Source organism: Bubalus bubalis, chromosome 10 (genome assembly GCF_019923935.1).
Source record: "Bubalus bubalis isolate 160015118507 breed Murrah chromosome 10, NDDB_SH_1, whole genome shotgun sequence".
NCBI lineage: Eukaryota > Metazoa > Chordata > Mammalia > Artiodactyla > Bovidae > Bubalus > Bubalus bubalis.
In genome coordinates, this window is record NC_059166.1 from 14,525,256 (window position 1) to 14,548,190 (window position 22,935).

A 22,935-nucleotide genomic window follows, 5' to 3' on the forward strand; every position below is an offset into this window, starting at 1 on the left:
TAAGAATAATAATCCTTTAACATAAGACGCTCTTCTTTCTGTATTGGATTTTACTTTACAAAACATAGACTAGAGGCTTCCCTGGCGGTCCAATGGTTAAAACTCCACGCTTCCAACGCAGGAGATGTGGGTTTGATCCCTGGATGGGGAGCTGAGATCCCATATACCTGGCAGGACGAAAAAGAAGCATGGACTAAATGTGAGACAGTTTTATGCCTTTTAAGAATCAGTTGTATAATTATTTTAGTGAACAAGTTTTCCAAAGAATAAGATGGTAAAAATCTAATGATCATTATCAGTGAATTAAAGTTTGAATATAAGTTGGTGTAATACCCCATTACTGTGAAATATTTTCACATGATATTCCCAAACATTTTTCTTCAGATATAATCAAACTGCCTAACCCAGAAGAAGAGTTTTGTTCTTCTGGTATCCGCATCTAACTTAAACGGGTGCTTCTGAAAGGAGATTTATGTCAGGAGTTGATGTATCCTTTCCTTTGATCAGACTGATTCCCATAAGGTGAAGGTCAGTGCCATCAGCAGCATTTTATTCAAAATAATACAAACATGTATGCAAAACAGCACTACCTGTCTTATAATAACACTGAATTTAGTCCCGATATTGCAGAATATAACCTTGAAACTAAGAATGCAGGGCAAACAAAAAAAAAAAAAAAACAAATCTCCAACTGAGGTAGTGGAGTTTTATTTTCCTTTTCCTTAAATCACCCAGACAACTGCTCAGCTCTCAGTTTTATGCTGTGAGTGGGAAGAAGAAGCTGTGAGAAGTCAGGAAAACGATCAGGGCCGAGATGCTACAGTCTTGCCTTGTATTCCTTCCAGGGCTCATTTCACCTGCAGGGCAGTTCCTTTAGTCTGACATACACAGATCATCGTCCCCGGCTGGCCCCGGCCACTGCTTCTCCGTTTTGTCCTGTCTCACAATTGCTCCTGTTTTGTTCTTCAGCTCATGGTTAGTGGCCCCAAAAAGGGGTGCCTCTCTCTCCAAGTTAGCTCTTATGGTAGGACTCATTAAGCCTCTTCCTGGCCTCCCTCACTTCTCTATATCTATCTCTGAATAGTAGCTACTTAAAACTTGATATTAACCAAAAAAAGGAAGCACCTCTGAATCTGGTTTCAGATTCAGAAACAAAATAAATAAACAAACAAAAAAATTTGTTTATTTATATTCTGTTTGTCCCAGAAAGAACTGAAAATAACAGAAGTGCACACAACCAGTTGCAGTGTGTATTTAAAGGAGGAAGCAAGTCACTGAGAGCCATGGAAAGTACTAATTCACATTGCCTTCCTTCTTCACTTCATGCAGAGCGTCCAAGTTTTTCTCCCGCTGAGGGTTGAAGGAGTCAGGCTGGTGGGAGTGGAGGGTGGAGATGATGCACTGAGTGTCTTATTTCCTGGTTGCTGAGCACCAGACTTTGGCATCAACTGAAGGAACATAATATGAGTGGACAATTGGGGGTCAGGACAACCCAGGACAAAGAACATCTGGATAAACAGAGTGGCTGGGGAACCCTGGGGGTGAATTTACAAAGCCTCTGTAGCCTTTTGCATACACCCCGTGACTGATTGTCAGGATGGAATCAGTAAGGAATATGTACCCCACCCACCTCCCGACCAGCCTCACTCTTTGTTTAGATATTCTCAATTGCCCAGAGCTTAGACCACATCATATGAGCTGTTTCTCTCAGTGCTGTTTCATTTCTATCCCTACCGGAACTGTTGCTAAATCTAGTGACTTTAGGAGAAGGCAATGGCAACCCACTCCAGTACTTTTGCCTGGCAAATCCCACGGACGGAGGAGCCTGGTAGGCTGCAGTCCATGGGGTCATGAAGAGTCAGACACGACTGAGAGACTTCACTTTCACTTTTCACTTTCATGCATTGGAGAAGGAAATGGCAACCCACTCCAGTGTTCTTGCCTGGAGAATCCCAGGAACGGGGGAGCCTGGTGAGCTGCCGTCTATGGGGTCGTACAGAGTCGGACACGACTGAAGTGACTTAACAACAGCAGCATTAGTGACTTTCAAATCATTTCAGATCATGACTTGTCATCTTGTCCACAGGGGTTCAGGGTGCCCTCGGCCTGTGGCCTGAAGGTCGTTGTTACTCTTTAGGTATTCAGCAGAGCCAGATCCTACCAGGATCCTTTGTTCTTTGGGAAAGAAAAGCATCTGCATCCTTATCAAGCTGTGGTTTCTCATTTGCCTTAGGCTGGTGTCTTTCATCTGCTTCACTTGCTCCTACCATTTGCTTCTCAGTGGCATTGCTTGTTGAAAGTTGACCTTAACATGTTCCTTCTTCTTTGGTTTGCCTCAAATGCATCGATCAGCCCAAGGTTAAGGATGAATACCCAATTTAGGTGAGCCTCGGTTTCTTCAATTAAGTTAGCCCCGCACCCAGCTAGGTCTACTATTGTTCAAGGTTCTGACAGCTAGCACTATCATTCATAAATTCTCTCAACTGTTAGCAGAGGCTTCTCTTCTTCCTATTTTTAAGCATATAACTGCCTGTTGAACTTCTACCAATGTTCCTGCTTTTGGTGTAAGTAAGTGCTTCCTTACTTGGTGTAAATCATTAGAATATACCCTGTACTCAGTTGAATGAACGAAGCTTCCTCATGTCAGAATAACAGTGTTTTTCTCATTCTTAGGTTCTCTTTGGTGCCTCCTTAGATTTGGAAGGTGACATTCCCCAAATATCTAATTTTAGGTTTGCAACTTGAAGGCAGTATAATTACAGTGTAAAGTGAAAGCATAGTTTCCATCAAGAAAAGAAGAAAATTATTTGTTCCTGCCCTCACTGGACCTTTAGTTCTGGATTGAAATCTCATTTTTTAGCGTAGCTACCTTTAAGTAAGAGCTTTTTAATTTCATGGTGCATAGATTCATACTCAGACTATCTGAGAACTTCACGATTACATTTTTCCCTCATGAAATAAAGAGCTATCTAGAGAAAAACTTTTCTCCAGTGATTCCAATTCTGTCCCATCTCTCAATTTCTCTGAGAAATGGAGAATTTAGACTGCCTGAGGTCAAGGCCAAGAAAAAAGGAAAAACCTGATCATGGTAGAGAGAGCTAAAAGAGTGTCATTAGTCAGCAGGAAAATGCAGAGACAGATTTTCAGCAGATCTATTTGCTGCTTTAAAAAAAGAAAATAAAAAATAAAACCCCCAAAAACTATTGCCAGCACATAAACACTTCCACTACAAGGGAAAAAAGTCCACAGTTTCACTAATCCTAAAATTTTGCCTCTTATTTTTCAGAGAGGATAGAGGACACTGAAAAAAGGTTTCTGTTTTGGGGGTTTTTGGTTTTTTGTTTTTAACTAGGAAACTAAAAAAAAAAAAAAAAAAAAAAAAAAACCCACACAATTATTGCCATTTACTAGCCACTTAAATACAAATTTTTATTTGGATAGTACACTTTATTGTCCTGCGTCTAAAAAAAAACTATGCAAAGGTGAGATTTGTTTGGATGGCCAGTCCCTTGTCACTGCAGCGGTGGTTAGTCATCTTTTCAGAGGTTTTATTTTGCCACATCAGAGCTGTCCTTTTATGGTTTAACTCTTCACCTCTGTTCCTATATGCCGATTTCAGGGCTTGTCAACTGCTACTACATTTAATATAATGATCCGTCCCAACGTGACTGAGCTTTGCTGGCTCTTGCTGCTACTAAGAGAGACGTTTCAAATAGTTGACTGAATCTTTTCAAGTCCCACATTATTTTGAGGTTCAATTCAAGTAGCGCTCTTCATCATCCCAATAGTTCTTGTGTGTCCACTTATGTTATCTTTTACTTTTAACCTACCAGATATCATTCCAGGTATTTAATACTCATCTGTCGACTTCTAGCATCTGACTAGAGTACCTGTGACTAACCTTCAAGGCTATAGAACAAATAGACAAGTTAATGCTTGTCATTGCTTTCTGAGGATGAGTAAGCAATAGAAGACCTATTGGTATGAATAAAATAATATCTGTGAATACACTGGACTCAAGTGAACCCGACAAATGGATTTTAATTCTTGCCCTAGACCAGCAGCAGAAACTCAGTTGTATAAATGATCAGTTTTATAATCAATAGTTTGAAGATTTTTACCCAAGGAATTGACCAAGCTTTTAGGCAATGTTTTTGCCGTTTATTCATCTTTATCTGCAAAGTAAGAGGGAAAACACTGATGTATCTGGCCACGGTAGATAATGTCTACAGCCTTGATTCCAAGATGCATATCTATTTTATGTTTAAAAATAAATTTACCTCTATATTCTTAATGGGAAAGCATGTTCAACTCTAATGTCTGTTGGTTTACTAACATATCTAGAGCCTCCCAGAGAGGTGCATTTCAATGAGATCCACCATTTCATATTGACATTAAGAACATTAAGAACAAAGTTATTTTTAGTTCTTTGATCTGAAAGTGTTACCCATGTAGGATTGCTCAGTATGTCAAGAGAGGAAAGTGGGAGGCGTTCTGGAAAGGTGTGGATGTGCGATAACCTAATGCCATCAGATAAGAAGATCCAAATAGGATTTTAGAACAAATCCTTCCTCTGTGTTTCAAGCACTTATTAGAACAAGTCACAATGATGTTTTCTTTGGCAGGCTTATAGAGCATTTATCAGTCAGTGGGTTCTCCACTCTAAAATTTATGATGCTTTGAGAGACTCACAAAAGCCTGTACTTAGAGCTTTAAATAAAGTCAAAAGGATAGTTTTTCTGCTTATGAATTTTCATTATTGAAATTATTAAAGGAGCAGTAAACTTTCCTGCTTTTTCCCACAGTTTCCAGCAAACTGTGTTGGTTCTTTTTCTCATGTGATGGTTGAAAATCAAATCCCCTGTTTGTTCTCAGTTTGTTTTCTGAATAATGTAGGCAACATAGATGAGGCCTCTGACCTCTTACCAAAGAGAATGACATCACTTGAAGTTACTAACTATTCTGCTTCTCTCTGGGACAACACATGTGAACAGCAACAAAACATCTGGGTTAGCAAGGAAGAGCAGCTAGTTGAAAAACAGTACCATTACTTATGTCATAAAATACCCTTGTTGGTCAGTGGAGCAGGACAAGCGATTCTGGACCAAAAAGTGATGGTGCCTGGAAGCTGCTCTGGCCTAGGGGGATGTCGTGGAGTAAAGGAGGGGCATGTGTCTTTAAATAATGCATTCACGAAAGAAAAAAAAACAACAAACAAACATGTTATGAGTATATGTGTACATATTATTGATGCTCTGTCTACCTGATTCTTTTTCTGCATAAAAATAACAGATTTATCTAGACTCTTACAGGCTGTTATTAGCTGTCAACAGTCATGAGTAATTGCTACATTGCCCCTTCCTCTTGTGTTCTACAAGTAGTAAGCTTTCTTTTAACCTTGAAAATTAAGAGTATACCATGATGTTATTTTGAAAATCCAGAAGCTGAAACCATATTTATTTCAGGAGATATTGCTAAGAGACCATGGGGCTTGTGAAAAAAAAAAAAATGGCAAATATGAGTTAATTAATGCAATTATTTTAAAAAGAATGATTTTAATATTCTAATGTATGTATTCAGTTTCTGAATTTGAGTTTCCAAACCTCAGCTTTTTACTCCCTAAGCCCCTGGAAACACTTTCTCTCTCTTACCTTGTTTAAGTATAATAAAAAGGAAGTGTATTTGCTACCACTTCATTAGCTCAGTGACTCTGCTACCAAATTAGAGGGAATTCATGGATCAATTCCTAGTCTCAAAGAAAAATGAATTAATATATATATGAAAGAATTGGGCTTCGCTGGTGACTCAGATGGTAAAGAACCCACCTGCCAATGCAGGAGACATAAGAGATGCGGGTTCGATCCCTGGGTTGGGAAGATCCCCTGGAGAAGGAAATGCAGCCCGCTCCAGTATTCTTGCCTGGAGAATCCCATGGACAGCAGAGCCTGGCGGGTTACAGTCCACGGGGTTGCAGAGAGTTGAAACACAACGGGGCGGCTAACACACACAAAAGAATTGGGGCGTCCCAGGTGGTGCTAGTGATGAAGTATCTGCCTGCCAGTGCAGGAGACCGCAAGAGATCTCTGGGTTTTATCCTTGGGTCAGGAAGATCCCCTGGGGTAGGAAATGGCAATACTGCTCCAGTATTGCCTGCAAAAGTTACATGGACAGAGGAACCTTGTGGGCTACAGATCACAGGGTCCAAAAGAGTTGGACACGACTGAGCAACTGAGCACACACACGAATGTAAAAGAATCTTTATCATTTTCAAAGTAAATGATCCTCAATACCATAGTTGTCACAGGGACTATGAAAGAAAAAGGGAGTTTTTCTAAAGGAGAAAAAAACCTTCCATTTGACTGTGATGTGTACTACGTATTCAAGCATGTATTTTGATCTTTTTCTTATGAATATATTCATAATATTTACAATGAAAGAAAGAATTCCTCACCTGTGGCTATTTTCTCATTAGACATACACTCTACAATTGGATGATAGTCAATAATATGGTCTTTAGAGCTTATACTCACTCAGTCCTAGCATCACAGGTATCTGGACTGGGCAATCAGATCCAATTCAGCAAGTATTTATCTTGCACTTGCTAAAACACATTTCATAAGGTGTAAAGTTTGAGGCAAAAAGGAAAAGGCTTTACAGAGTTTTAGTTACTGTTAAGATACACGTCTATTTGACATTTAAAGGTAAATCTGCCTAACTCTGCTTAGTGGAAAAACATCATTTTGCAAAAAATTCAAATGTCTGTTAGTTTACTAAAAGATCATCCAGATTAGTGCACGAAAACAAAAATCCACCATTCCACATTCAGTTTAAGAAAAGCCGTCTAGGGGATTCCCCATCAGTCCAGTGGTTGGGACTCCACACTTTCACGGCAGAGGGCCTGGGTTCAATGCCTGGTTAGAGAACTAAGACCCCACAAGCTAGGCAGCATGACCAAAAAAGGAAAAAATTCCATATTATTAAATAAATATCTATGATTTAGGAATATGGTAAGAATAGTTTTTTGAACTTTATTTTATCTACCAGTTTGACATCCACATTTCCTTGGGCAAGTGAAGCACTCATGTTCCTGGCATAGATTTTGAGCAGTCTTTGCCTGTTCCTTTGTTTGCACCTTTATAGAGAACCAGTTTGTTATGAAATAAAGCAGTATTCCTGTATATTAGAAAGTCTGTAATGCCAACTTTACTTAAGGTTGTTAAATTCAACAGGAAGGGAAGATAATAGGAAGGAAGATCTCTTTTCCAATTAATTTTTGAAAACTTTGTTTTATACATCCCATAGTTAAGATGATGTCCATGAAACAATCCTATAAAAATCATGCTTCCTGTAGCCTTTCCTTTCACTCTGCTTACGTTTAACATTTGCCTTGAGTATAGAGGTGGTTTAATCATTAAGTCTTGTCTGACTCTTTGGGGTCTGGACTGTAGCCAGTCAGGCTCCTTTGTCCATGGGATTTTCCAGGCAGAATACTGGAGTGGGTTGACATTTCCTACTCCAGGGGATCTTCCTGACCCAGGAATCGAACCTGCGGCTCATCTGTCTTCTGCTTTGTAGGTGGATTCTTTTCTCACTGAGCCACCGGGGAAACCCTTTGAGTATAATTCAACAGTATTAACTTGCAGTATTAATACTTGCAGTTACCATATGTATTCTAATTTAAATAATTAGAATTCTAGAAAGAGAATCAAGTTAAAACAATACTATAAGATTTTTAAAATGAGAAAATAATTGAAAAATATCCCATCATGCCAAGTGGGCCTTAGACAATTCATTCTCCTCTAGGGAAGTTCTAGCTAGCCAAAGAAGCACAGATCGAAGGGGGCCATCTTTTTTTATTTTCTGGTTTTGATTGTCATTTGCTCCAGGTACTCCTTTCACACCTTTTTGAGAGAGAAGTGCAAGGAATAGTGAAGAAGATCAACTTCAGCCTTCTGCCTGTGATGGTCTTGATTAGAGCACTGGGCTCAGCCTTCATCTCATTCCCATGTATAAATGTGCGTCAGGCCAACATCCCCGATTACTTACTTAGGACACAGGGTATTTGAAACGTGAAAGCATAGAATTTTAGAACTGGATGGGGCTGTAAAGAGCATAGACCCAACAGCGGCATACTTATAGACGAGGCAGCTGTGGCCTTGAAGTCTCAGGCTTTGTTGAAACCTCGACTCTGGGTTAGCGGCCGCTGTTACACCCTCTTTATTGAGTTTCCAGAGTTCCCTTTAGGGGCAGATAAAGAGCCAAGTAGATTTTCCCACAACAGCTCTGTTAACAGATTTCTGTTCCTGTGTTTCCAAATTCGAGAAAGAATATATAGTTTCTGGCAAGGCATTTTGGAATAGCTAGTGGCAGCATTTTTAAGTATTATGATAAAAAGAGATCAGTGATTGCTCATTTATTCATTCACTAACCATTTAATAAACTTATGCAACACTTTTTCAACTAGGGTTGCCAGCAAAGCCATGTGTAAGGGATAACATTTGATCAGAGACCCAAACAAGAGGGATGGAGTCTTGGAATGAGGATGGCATTCCAGGTCATATAAGCCCCAAATATAAAGTACCATGGAACAAATGTGTTCAGTGTGTCTGGGATTTAGAAGATGAGGCATGAGGAATTCCCTTGCAGTTTAGTGGTCAAGACTCAGCACTTTCACTGCCATGGGCCTGGATTTGATCCCTGTTTAAGGAAATAAGTTCCTGCAGGCCATGTGGTGTGGCCAAAAATAAGAAAAAGAATTATGTCTAAAAAAAGAAAAAACTGAAAATTATATCCCACTATAAACATCTCCCATTGTGAAGATGGGGAGTAGGGGCAGATCATGGACAAAAGTCATCTCTATAGTCTTCAATGGAAGGTACTGATCCAGCAGAGCCAGGAGCATGTCAATGGCATATGAACTGGATTCGCACACAGGTGATAGTACTTTCAATAGGAATAAATAATAATTAAAAAAAGAAGAAGAGGTATGGAATCAAGTGCTGTGCCTTAGAACTGTTCATGGTGAGATGTTGGGAGATCCAGTGGAGAAGTCTATAAAGCAGTTTTACCAAACAGGCTGGAACTCGGGGGAGAATTCAAGGCTGGGGATGGATGTTGATGATTCAGGAGCATATGGATGATGTCTTGCTGGATGAGAGCTACTGAAAGAAGAATGTCAGGGGAGAATGAAGTGATCACTGCTCAGTTGGTCCTCTTCAATATTTGAAGTTCAGCCCCCTGCAGTGGATGCACAGAGTCCTAACCCCTGGACCACCAGGGAATTCCCATATTTGCTATGTTATATGTTGTGTGGCATCAGATGAAAAGAACTTCCCTAAATGTTTCATAAATTTTATAAATTTTCAGGAGGAGACAGCGGTGGAAACTGGAAAGGCAAGTAAGGGAAAAAAAACTAAACAATCAGGAGAAGAGGATGACTTGGAATTTAAGCCTGATAGAGTTTCAAGACTAGGAGGGTACCTAGCAATGCCTGTGTGCTGAGACATCATGTAATCTGAATGAATTGCTGGGCTTGGTAAGGTGTAGATGTGGCTCTGACAAGAATGTTTTCATTGAATAGAAGTTTGACTGGATTAGGCTTGAGAGAGACTGAGAAGGAAGTGGAGGTTGATGTATTAAAAATTCCTTGGAAGAGTTTTGTGTTTTTTTAAGCACAAGACACTATGGAAATTGATGGTAATAGATGGAGACATGACATCTAAAGGGGTATTTATGTAGTGAATCTTTTTTAGAGGATTTTCAGTAAATTTGCTATGGAATTCAGTAATTTAAAATAATAACTGTTTGCACTCTGTGTGTGTGTGTGTGTGTGTGTGTGTGTGTGTATATATATATATATATATATATATATATATATATATGTAGGCCATGCCAGGCAGCATGCAGGATCTTAGTTCTCTGACCAGGGATTGAACTCATGCCCCCTGCAGTGGATGCACAGAGTCCTAACCCCTGGACCACCAGGGAATTCCCGTGTTTGCTATGTTATATATTGTGTGGCATCAGACAAAAAGAAGTTCCCTAAATGTTTCATAGATTTATTTAATATCTGTGTTAAAATAAATTCTAAAGATAGAATAATCTAACCTCTTCCCAGACCAATATCCCTTCCTATAAGGCAGCACATTGCATCTTTGTACAGACCAAAGAGTCCAAAACAAGTTCTTTATGTGTACCAAACAGAAATCTGTCTTGTAACCTTTGGATGTCCTGGTTTTATCCCATTGGGCCACACCTTGTCTAGCTGCATCTGCTGCACCCGAGGTGACCCTGGTGTCCTTGGCACCTCTTTTACAGCCCAGCACTCCCATCCCCCATCTACTCTTTGCATAATATCATTTTAAATCCCTTCACCAGTCTGACAGCCAATCCTTTCTAATGGCCCAGGTCCCACATACAACGGGCGTAACCATCGGATCTCCTCTATGGATCTTTGTCTCTTCTGAAAAATCCCTGTATTCAGTCACATAAGTCTCTCTGGAATCCAAATAAATAGGAATTGAACAGAATGGGAATGGGGGGAGGAAATGCATGTGTTTCTGATCTGAAATGTTGGTTAAAAAAAAGTGAATGACAGACAAGGTGAGTAGGTGCTTCTTGGTGGGGAGTTTAGTTTGGCTTATGGACCCAGCGCAGTTGCCTTCTGACCTTCGTGTTTGAGGAACCCTGTGTTATATGTGCCGTGAACACATCCAGGTGTTCACAGAGCGATCAAATATAAGTTTTTCCACTCCAGAAGCAGGCGTCTCTAATCCCTGCTTAATAAAGAAGAAAATAAAGACCCAGAAACTCTAGATAGATTGTTCAAAATCATATGTTTTGCAAGTGGCAGCATTGACATTTAAACCAAAGTCTGTCTGGCTTCAGAGACTCTCTTAGACTTGACCTGAGTTCTTGGCAATGTGTTTGGATCATAGGCTTGGGGCACCTTGGATGTTTTCCTTTCTCTGTGGGTCTTCAAAGTGTATAATTTCTTTTTAATTAAAAAAAAAATTTGAAGTATAGTTGATATACTATATGTGTTTCATGTGTACAGCAAAGTGACTCAAATTCTTTTCCATTATACGTTATTGAAGTAGAAGTGAAGTGAAGTCTCTCAGTCGTGTCGACTCTTTGCGATCCCTACCAGGCTCCTCCCTCCATGGGATTCTCCAGGCAAGAGTACTGGAGTGGGTTGCATTTCCTTCTCCAGGGGATCTTCCCTACCCAGGGATCGAACCCAGGTCTCCTGCATTCCAGGCAGACGCTTTAACCTCTAAGCCACCAGGGAAGCCCCATTATATGTTATTACAAGATATTATATATAGTTCCCTGGGCTAAGCAGTAGGTCTTGTTGCTTATCTGTTTTGTGTATAATAGTGTGTATTTGTGAATCCCAGATTTCAAATTTATCCCACTCCCCTTCCTCTTGGTAACCATAAGTTTGTTTTCTGTCTGTGAGTCTATTTCTGTTTTGTAAATAAGTTTGTTTGTATCTTTTTTTTGATTCCACATATAAGTGATTAAGATGTGTCATTTCTTAGCATGTTTCGTTATATTATACTTTTTACTATGGTATGCTCTTCATGATACTATTTTAATCAGATGTTTTATTTTCTAAGATATTACATTATATTATTCTGTTGACACCTTCTCTGGGTCCAACTCGATTCAAGGTAGAATATGCTAAGACAGGAAAAACTCAGTCCCTGACCCTCAGAGGTTGGTGAGTCTGTGGAAAAGATAACCCAAATACTTATATAAAGCAAAACAGGATGGATGATCCTGAAGAGAGGCACAAATGAGTGCTCTTGCCTCTAGAACTGTATGGGGATGGGGCGGCCATGATCAAGTGGGAGACCTTAACATTCTTCATGAAAAAGTTAGAATGTGAGATGAGTTTGAAAGGATGAAAGAATGAGATTGTTCAGGGGGAGGTGGGGCGTAGCCACAACTCGAGAACAGCGTGGACAGTGGGAAACCTTAAGATAAGCTAGGAGGCGTCTAGTGATTGAGCTGGAGGAAAAGACGCACATTAGAGATAAATGATAGACAGCTCATCAACAGGAAAGACAGGACCATACTGACAAAGGTATGACTGTTATGCACCTGGTAACAGGAGACCTTACAGGATTTATTTTTAAGAAAAGTTGTGACTGTAGTATGTATAGGAGGCTCATGACTTTTTGGATTTAGGACTTTTTTGTGTTGTTAAGAGAAGTTACATCTTTAATTATAGTGAAAGTGTTAGTTGCTCAGTCGTGTCTGACTCTTTGTGGCCCTGTGGACTCCCGCCAGGCTCCTCTGTCCATGGGATTCTCCAGACAAGAATTCTGGGGTGGGTTGCCATTTCCTCCTCCAGGGGATTTTCCCGACCCAGGGATTGAACCCAGGTCTCCCACGTTGCAGGCAGATCCTTTACCGTTTGAGCCACCGTTTAACATGTCAGAATAGGTCATGTGCTATGACCTATTTGGAACGGATGGATTTGCCCCATCAGTTTCTTGAGTTTTCTTGCAATCTTAGATCTTGCTTGTAATATCGTCAGGTGACTATTTTAAAATGAACACAATTTGCAAATTTATTGGTGATAAAAAATAAAATTTATTAGTTCTCATTCCCATGTTAAGTGAAATATACTTTTGTATATAAAGACTGTAGGTTCAAACTAGCAAGCAAACTGTTTAAATATGAAAGATTGTGCAAGGGAAAAAATAATGGATTCAATTAAGATTTGCTAAGCCCTTTATTCTATTTTGAGTTAATGTTCCAGGTGAATAACTGTACTTCATGTTTAGTTAGGAAAACCACACTGGATTGTCACACCGGCCCTTTGCTGTCCCCCTGACATCCCTTAGGGTTGGGAACATGATTCTTGTTTGACTCAAAGCTGTCAAAAATTAATAGCAATCTGAATTGGTGGATAAAATGTTGACTGCAGACTTCTCCGACAAAAAGTCCCCCTTCGGTTCTATTTTTGTACCTTTCAAATTATAATTTATATCATGCACCTCTGTCTGTTTAGATCCATTTGATACCCAAATTCATTTCTGTGATTGATTTTCTAGTAAGAGGATGAAAAGTTTTCATATTAATGGGTTTTTATTTAAAGCCCGTAAAAGCTAAGAATTTGAAATCAGCTAGATTTATATTAAATTTCCTGATAGGAAATGGTTTTCTGAGATTACTAGTTGCCTTTTTTTAGAATACTAAAGCTATTAATAAACCATCTCTTTATTACATCTTCCTTCAATAACACCACAGAATGGCTATAAAATATTCCAAATATCTCTTAAAGAGGACTGAAATTGAAACATTTAAAAACTCTGGGCTTTCCCAGTTTTGCTTTCGCTGTCTATTAGAATAGCTGAGTAACTCTGTTTACTATGTGGCTGTAGAAGGATGTCGGCCGTCTCAGATGTTCTTAAAGGTGGCCACCCTTCCAGGGGCCCAGCTGGAGGAATCTTAACAGGACAATGCCCCCCACCCTGCCCCAGGCCTATGTGGATGCAGAGTAGGGAGGGAGCTTGTTTAAAACTTGCCTGCGTATCTCCCCTGACCCCCCTAAAATTTACCAGAACTGCAGCAGGAGGAAGCCAAGGCCCGCATGTTGTCCAGGAGCTCGGCTGATACTCTGGTCGGTCTGCTATAACCCACTCTCCCCACCTCCATCATCAATACCATCTGTAATGACCCCCTGAGAGGATGCTTTTTCCTTCCTCAAGTCTCATCTTGACCTTGCTTGCCCTCCAACCCTGTCAACCACTGGTCAGGATTCTTACTGGCAGTCCAATTTGTATCAACTCAGAGAGTGAAGCCATAAAGCAATTCAAACAAGAGAACCTATAGAATAGCTCCCGGTTTTCTGTGTGATACTATGCCATAGATCATTTCAGTTTTAGAATATTTTATGTATTGTAAATAGTCATTTATATGGAAGTGACCTATTTAATCTGGTGCAGTGGTGCTTATGCTAAGTCCCTTCAGTCGTGTCTGACTCTTTGCCACGCTATGGACTGTAGCCCGCCAGGCTTCTCTGTCCGTGGGATTCTTCAGGTAAGACTACTTGAGTGGGTTGCCATCTCCTCCTCCAGGGGATCTTCCCAGCCCAGGGATTGAACCTGCATCTCTTACATCTCTTGCATTGTCAGGCAGGTTCTTTACCCCTAGTGCCACCAGTGGAAGACTCTTCAAGGAACAGATCATATGATACATTTCTTTGCTTTTATTTCTCAGTGCAGAGTCTCAACATAGCAGTTATTGAAAAGTTCCTGTGATTTTTATTGCTGAAACTGATGTTTTCTTCTCTGCTCTCTGCCTTTAGCACTCAATCTGGCTTGAAGCATCTATATCTAAAGCAGTGGGTGGATAGTTGGAGTCACAGAGTCTTGACAGCCAACTAGACTGGTTGTCTGTAGGTCGTTAAAGGATTAAAGTGAAGCATTTAAAAATTGTTGTGGCATTTGCATTTCCAGCCCATCCTAAAGGAGATCAGTCCTGAGTGTTCATTGGAAAGACTGATGTTGAAACTGAAACTCCAATACTTTGGCCACCTGATGCAAAGAGCTGACTCATTTGAAAAGACCCTGATGCTGGGAAAGATTAAAGGCAGGAGGAGAAGGGGATGACAGAGGATGAGATGGTTGGATGGCATCACTGACTCAATGGACATGAGTTTGGGTAAACTCTGGGAGTTGGTGATGGACAGGGAAGCCTGGCGTGCTGTGGTCCATGGGGTCGCAAAGAGTCAGACACAACTGAGCGACTGAACTGAACTGAACTTGCATTTAAGATAGGTGACCAGTAAAACATTGCTATCGTTGTTGTTGTTCAGTCACCCAGGCGTGTCCGACCCTTTGCAACCCTATGGACTGCAGCACACCATGCCTCTCTGTCCCTTGCCATCTCGCGAGGTTAGCCCAAGTTTACATCCATTGCATTGGTGACGCCATCCAGCCATCTCGTCCTCTGATGCCCTCTTTCCTTCTGCCTTCAATCTTTCCCAGCATCAGGGACTTTTCCAATGAGTCAGCTGTTCGCACCAGATGACCAAAACACTGGAGCTTCAGCTTCAGCATCAGTCCTTCCAACGAGTATTCAGGGTTGACTTCCCTTAAGACTGACTGGTTGCTATCATTAGTCCTAAACAAAACAACACAGGCAAACCCAAATTAGTTTGCTTCTTTTATTCAGGGTGACTCTAAATTGCTGCAGTGTCCCCATAATCATAATTTATGGGAGCTGAGCTCCATGTGGCATAAAAGGAATTTCTTCCAGATGGTAAGTCTAACCTAAAAAACATTTCTGTAATTGCTAATGGAGCCCTGGTAACTTAGCATCTTACACGTTGATTGAGAGAGGCCTTCTAATCTCACAGCAATATTGCCACAGCAGATCTTGTATGAGAGAGGATGTGGGGAGGAAAAAAGAAGAAGATATTAAACAAGAGGAACTTGCCCAAGGCATAAAGTTCCCTTTATGCTCCTTTCTGCCTGAATAGCTTACCCCTTAAAAGTAGCACCAGTTAGTACCTTTTGCATTATTTTTCAGGCATCCTCTGCTTTTCTGCCAGTCTTTATTTGGTGTAACTGAATTGGATCTTCTCTCATCCTGGTCTTTTGAAATGCTCCTTCTTTTCAATAATATCTATCACCGTGAAAATTTGAAACAACCTAAATATCTTATAAAATACAGCCATTCAATGCAACATTGGGCAGCCTTGAGAATAATAGTGTAGGTGTTCTGGTAAAAGACTGTGAAGAAGGATTCTTTTTTACATCTCTCCCTGAGACTTACCAAAGGCAACAAAAAAGAATGTAAAAACAATGGGAAAAATGTTAACTTTAATAACCTTGAAAATACTAGTCATAATCCAACCCTACCCCCCGCCCCCCCCAAAATATCAGCCAGAATAGTGACATTTGGAACATTGAGAAGGACTTTGAGAACCAACACACACTTATCCAGAGCTCAAGCAAGGCATGGGCCTCTTAAGAAGTAGGCACTGGGCTCCCTGGTGGTCTACTTGTTAAGAATCCACTTGCCAATGCAAGGGATAGGGGTTCAATCCCTGGTCCAGGAAGATTCTATCTACTGTGGAGCAACTAAGCCTGTTGGATGCAGCTGCTGAGCCCGGGTGCCTCGAGTTTATGCTCCACAACAAGAGAAGCTGCTGCAATGAGAAGGCACCACAACTAGAGAGTAACCCCCACTGAGAGTAGTCAGAGAAAGCCTGTGCATAGCAAGAAGCAGCAGCACAGGCAAAATTAATAAATCTTAAAATTTTTTTTAAAGTAGGCATCTTTTATAAAAGTAAGTGATGAGGCCTTCCTGCTGGCTCAGTGGTGAAGAATCCGCTCGCCAATGCAGGAGTCACGGGTTCAATCCCAGGTCTGGGAAGATCCCACGTGCCGAGGAGCAGCTAAGCCTGTGTGCTGCAACTACTGAACTTGTGCTCTAGAGTCTGGGAGCTGCAACTCTTGAGCCCAGGTGTCGCAACTACTGAAGCTTGCACGCATGCCCCAGAGCCTGCGCTCTGCAACAAGAGAAGCCTCCGCAGTGAGAAGCCCGCATACCACAACTAAACAGTAGCCGCTGCTTGCTGCATTAGAGAGAAGACTGCGCGACAACGAAGACCCAGCGCAGCCATAAATAAATAAAAGTGTCAATTAAAAACAGAAGAGAAATATCCGCACTTAGGCAACACACCTCCAAGTAAAGATGCATTAAAACATCCAATCAGCAATTTTGCTTCTAGGATTTCATCCCCTGGATCTACACATACTTGTATGCAAAGCTATATTACAGACTTGATGATTATGGAATTTTTGCTATATATATATATATATATCCTAATATATATGTATCCTAATATATACATTTATACATCCTAATTTCTCCCATAGGGAGCTCCTTATAAATAGTAAAATGTATCCATACCATGAAATATCATGAATCTATTTTAAAAATGAGGAAGATTTGTTTTGATGTAATGTGAAGTTGTGAAAGTGTATGTACTTTTATCCCCAAAGTAATCTCTACATATGTTAAGAGTGTGTGAGCATATATAAATATTGAAAGAAAGTAAAAGTGTTAGTTGCTCAGTCGTGTCCAACTTTTTGCAATCCCGCGGGCTATAGCCCTCCAGACTCCTCTGCCTATGGGATTCTTCAGGTAAGAATACTGGAATGCGTAGCCATTCTCTTCTCCAGGGGATATTCCCAACCTAGGGATTGAACCTAGGTTTCCTGCATTGCAGGCTGATTCTTTACCACCTGAGCCACCAGGGAAGCCCATATAAATATTACATTGTGGTGGTACTAGTGGTAAAGAACCCACCTACCAATGTAAGAGACATAAGAGATGTGGGTCAATCCCTGGGTTGGGAGGATCCCCTTGAAGAGGGCATGGCAACCCATTCCAGTATTCTTGCCTGGAGAATCCCATGGACAGAGGAGCCTGCTGGGCTACAGTCCATTGGATCACAAAGAGTTGGATACAACTGAAGCAACTTAGCACCCATATTTAACAGTTTATTAAAATTGTGAGGCTAACCAAGAAGCTGTTAATATTCATTGGCATCAAGATAAATTAAGTAGAAAAAGTTAGGTCAAGTATAATATGATTTTATCTGTGGTCTCATTTTCCTTCCTCTCTCTCACTGCCTTTATTGAAACTTCATACCAAGCACTGTTGTAAGTGCCTCATATGGGTAATCTTATTTAAATCTCACAACAACCTTAAAACCACCCCAAAGAAAACTTTTATTAACACATTCACAGTTTAGCCATGAAGATATTGAGATATAGAGTTTAATAATTTGCCCAAAATCTGAAAGCTGGTGAATGCCAGAGCCAGAATTTAAAACCAGGCAGTCTGGCTTTAGAGCTTATGTTCATAATTCTTAGGCAGTCATGCTGTCCTATACACATGTGCATCCATCACACAGCTTCACACAGAAAAAGTGGTTGGCAGAATATAGCTTTAGGGCATTTTTAATAGAGTGCTTTTATTTGTACTTCTGTATGTCAATTACACAGTCTGTGGCCATTATACGATTGTACTGTATTACTCCTGTTTGTTTGTTTGTTTGAATCAGGCCTAGTTCCCTATTATGTACTACAAAAAATCTAAAGCACATGGGCCTGCCTTGTCCTCTGGTGGAGAAATCTAGTGTGTTATCTGTGGGATTTTAAATTTATACTTTCACTGAGAAAATGGCTCTGTGGGCCTCCTGCTGGAACGTGATTCTCTCCTCTGCATCCTAGCTGTGCAACCTTGGACCAGTCACGTAACTTCTCTCTACCTTTGTTTGCTCCTGTATAACATGTATATCGTGAAAAGGATAGGCTTCTTGATTTATTGTGAGGATTAAATGTTTATCAAGTGTCAACTGCCCAGAACAGCAATCAGCATGTTCAGTAAACATCAGCTATTGCATTAGATGGGCACCTAAGTAAGTTAGCCTGAATTTACGTTGAACCTGAAAGGATTGGGAGAAAGAGAATGAACGTTGGTCCGAATGGTCTTGGTGGCTCTGCCAGGCTTTTCCTGGCTCAGGACTGAGTCTGGGAAGAATGAGATGGGAGTCCAGAGCCTGTGCTTCTCTCAGTCCGTCTCAGTGTCCACTTACCTCTTAGTGTGGGCATCTCACCTCCGAGGATGACTCTAGGCCTAAAGAGATGCAATTTTCATAGGAGATGGCTAGCACAGGCTAAGTATATCAGCCTATGAAGTTGCCTTCATTTGACTGTTTTAGATCCACAAAATTAGCAGTTTCACCTGGTTCAGCCTAACAGGTTATCAGTTGCTCAGCTGGAAAATTCGTGGGTTTTGCTTTTACTGAGAAAAATAAGACATTAGGTTTTCTTTCTTTTTCATCCCTGCTTTTATTCCCGTACACGGAGCATGTTTTCTGTTTTTCTCCTTCGTTAAGTGGTCATGTCTATTTTCAAGGAAGTTTTGAGTAGTGGAAATATGTTCTTGATGACACCTGACCTCCAGTCCATTCCTGTGTCTTCACTCTTTGCCCCAGGGCTCATACATTGTCTAATCCATCCATGTCTGCTCTCGAGAAAGAACCTAATAAATTCAGTCATGGAGAGGAACAAATGGCAAATAGGACCTAGTGCTCTCCTGCAAGAGCTGTGCAGGTTTCAATAACCACCATCTTCCGTGAGAAGAGCACGAATCACGGATTCTAGACTGGAAGGCTCTCTGTGTCCTAGGGTTGGAGGCTGGTAGTTGGGATTTGAAAGAAGAAGATTTCTGGAACCTGTAAAAATAGATATAGCCTGTTTCTTAGCCTCTGAGGTCCAGAATTCCCTGGTTCCCCAAATTTTCTGATATAGGCTTTAAGACCACATATTGGGATTGTTGTAGATAAAGTATATAATACTTATAGATTTCATATTATTCTACACAACCCTCACAATAACCTTAGGAAGCTGGGGGGCACTATTATTATCATTTTAGAATTAAGGAAATGGAGACTTATAGCAGTTAGGGAACTTGCTCAAGGTTATTCAACTAGTAATGGTAGAAAGTCCCTTGGACAGCAAAGAGATCAAACCAGTCAGTCTTAAAGGAAATCAACCCTGAATATTTATTGGGAGGACTGATGCTGAAGCTGAAGCTCCAATACTTTGGCCACTGATGCAAAGAGACCACTCATTGGAAAAGACCCTGATGCTGGGAAAGATTGAGGGCGGGAGGAGAAGAGGGTGACAGGATGAAATGGTTGTATGGCATCATTGACTCAATGGACACGAGTTTGAGCAAACTCCAGGAGATGGTGAAGGACAGGGAAGCCTGGTGTGCTGCAGTCCATGGAGTCCCAAAGAGTCAGACACAACTTAGCAACTGAACAACAAAGAAATGTCACAAGTCTGTATCTATGGCTTGGGGCCATGAGAAATAATGTCAGTTGTGATGGTCCTACAGACTCATCCCCTCTAAGCTTCCTTGATTCTAGGATATGACCATGAGACCATGATGTACTGGAAGCCCTGGCTCATTCTGGTTCTCTACTGAGGACCACTATTTAGAATTTAAATACAGATAATTCATAATAAATTTTAATATATTCCTTTTTAGTGAAAAATAACTTTTAGATTGGTAAATGCATTACTAGCATTCATGTGTAGTCACTCAGTCATGTCTGACTCTTTATGACTCTTTGGATTGTAGCCCACCAAGCTCCTCAGTCCATGGGATTTCCCAGGCAAGAATACACGAGTAGCTTATCATTTCTTCCTCTGGCAAATCATCCCAACCAGAGATCCAACCCACGTCTCCTGCATTGCACACGGAGTCTTTATCCACTGAGCCACTGGGGCATGACTTATTTATTGTTATCAATAAAATAGTTATAAAATGTATGATAAGATTTGTAACACTTCAAAAGTCTTCTACTCTAATGAAAGTACTAATTAAATTTTTATAGCCCTCCATGATTTTGTCCGTATTTAGAGCAAAACAAATCTAGATATAATGATCTGGTTAAAAACATTTAAAATATTGAATGATTCCACCTCCCACAAAGTGTTTGGAAATAATGAAATACATTTGCACTGCAGAATTATGACTGTCAGCAAATGTTGAAAAGGCAGCAATATAAGTGGCCAGTCATGTTTGAAGTGCAAGGAACTGATGTAGGTGTACTTGTGCAAAAAGGAAAGCATAACCTTTGTATTTGGGGTTATTAAAGTATTTATATGATGAGTCATAGTTTGTCAAGAAAAGAAGTATAATTTTCTAGAAATTAATAAATAAAAGTATCTTTTTAGACTGATTCCAACTTTAAATTACATTTTGTGTTATATTATTTATGAGTCAAGATAGCCATTTACATTTCAAAAGCTCTTTGAAGCTAGACATTAATAGAATAAATTATCACAAGGTGATATAACATGATTTCCTTTTGAATTTCCTGCTGAGATAACTTCATATTTGCAGCTGTCAGGACCATCATAAATTATAAATTTGATCTTTCTTTTTAAATTTAGCAGTCTGTGTATGTGTGTCTGTACACACACACACACACATGCAAAGATCTTTAAGCACTTCTATGGAGTGAGCAGGGCTAGCTAATGTGGAAGAATAGGTTAGTGTTGATGTTATTAATACAAAGAAGGATGTGAGACCTACTATGAAAGTATTTAAGACAAGGTGCTACAGATTTTGAGAAAAGGAAAGAGAATGCCCAGGTGTGGTATCATGGGAGAGCTTGCCTTTGAACTTGGAGCTGAAGAAGAGGAGTTTTACCAGGTGCAACAGAGAAGCTGCTACTGCTACTGCTAAGTCACTTCAGTCATGTCCGACTCTGTGCGACCCCATAGACGGCAGCCCACCAGGCTCCCCGTCCCTGGGATTCTCCAGGCAAGAACACTGGAGTGGGTTGCCATTTCCTCCTCCAATGCATGAAAATGAAAAGTGAAAGTGAAGTCACTCAGTCGTGTCCGACTCTTAGCGACCCCATGGACTGCAGCCTACCAGGCTCCTCCGTCCATGGGATTTTCCAGGCAAGAGTACTGGAGTGGGGTGCCATTGCCTGGAGGTGTCCAAAGTGGCAGAGCCAACTTGAAAAAAGATGGAGTCAGCAGGCAGCCAGAAAGACAAGCCCAGTCTGTATTCAGAAAGTGTGGAGCGGGTACAGATTGGCAGAAGGAAGCCGCAGTGCAGTGCAACCAGCTCTGTGTGGGTTATTGGTGACCTGACCAGAAAGTAGGTTGAGGCCAGGTTGGAAAAAGCTTTGAGTCCTGGGATATGAAGTACGAACCCTGCTAAGCAGTGGTAACCCATTTTAAGGTGGCAGGGGAATGATGTTGTCAAGAGATATGCTCTGAAAAATTAATCTTGTGTTAGTGAGTAGTGTGACGCAGACAGCAAAGAGGGGGAATCAGGGAAGACTGGAAGAGATACATGAGAATCAGCTGCAGCACCTATGCACATCTACACCCAGGCAGTGATTCTGATTCGGTGAGTCTGAAGTGGCCCTGTGGTCTTGATATCCACAGGGACCCCAAATGAGGCTTAGGCTGGTGGACACTGTGCCCTGTTAAGAAACACTGAGAGAAAGTGAGGAGGTGTTTGAACTACAAATGAAATGGGAGTGGCCTGCGGACAGAAGGAATGAAAGCTGTCAAAGGTGACTGAGTTTGAGAACTGGGGCCGGGAGAGAGGCTTGATTTTGGGACTCATCACGCTGTGCCCATGTGTTTACACGATCATTTCCTGCCCTGACGTTGCCCTAGCTCCTCTTAAGATGCAGTGAGCACTCAGAAGTGTTTGTGGAATGGCACGATCTCTTGCAGGCTCAGAGATGCCTGCAGGGATCTAGCCTCTCTCTTGGAGGACCAACTGGGAATTCAGTCAGCTGGAGGCACTGGTTGAACATGGTCGCTCATGGAAGAGCCCTCTCAGGCTCTCCCTGCCCTGTCCCTGTGTGCCCAAAAGTGCTACATCACTAGGCCCATCGGCAGCTAGACAGGAATTCAATTCATTGCAAGCGCCACTTGGGGGACAGTCTCAGGCAGGCGATTCTTTGCACCCTTGGGTTCACCCATCAGTGGCTCCTGAGGCCTCCTGGGACAGCTTTTCAAACACTTCCTTTGTGACTGGCTTTGCAAGGGTAGATTTTAGTCAACCTTACCAAGTGAAGAGAAACTGATCAATGAAGAAAGTGACACATTGTTTAAACAGCCAAGAGAAAAGTGACATAGATGTTAATGCATGCCCTGAGTTAGGTGCCAAATAGCCTTTCGCACATGCTGAACGCTACACACACGGGCATCCTAGTTATCCGTGGCTCTGTAACAGGCTACAGAAGCTTCATAGCAGAGAACATTATGCCCAGGCACTTGGTCGATTAGGAATTTGGACAGGCCTTGGGAGGGATGGCCTGTCTGTCCTTCACCATGTCTGGGTCTTCAGCCA

At 41.1% G+C, this 22,935-nt stretch overlaps 1 protein-coding gene and 1 non-coding gene across 16 annotated transcripts in view; one reads left to right on the top strand and one right to left on the bottom strand.

The window, feature by feature from the left end:
- SYNE1 (spectrin repeat containing nuclear envelope protein 1) overlaps positions 1–22,935 on the top strand; it is a 494,933-nt gene that overhangs the window by 28,938 nt on the left and 443,060 nt on the right. The window lies entirely within an intron of this gene.
- TRNAS-GGA lies at positions 11,219–11,290 on the bottom strand. The gene has a single exon. It is a non-coding gene; the product is annotated as a tRNA-Ser (tRNA).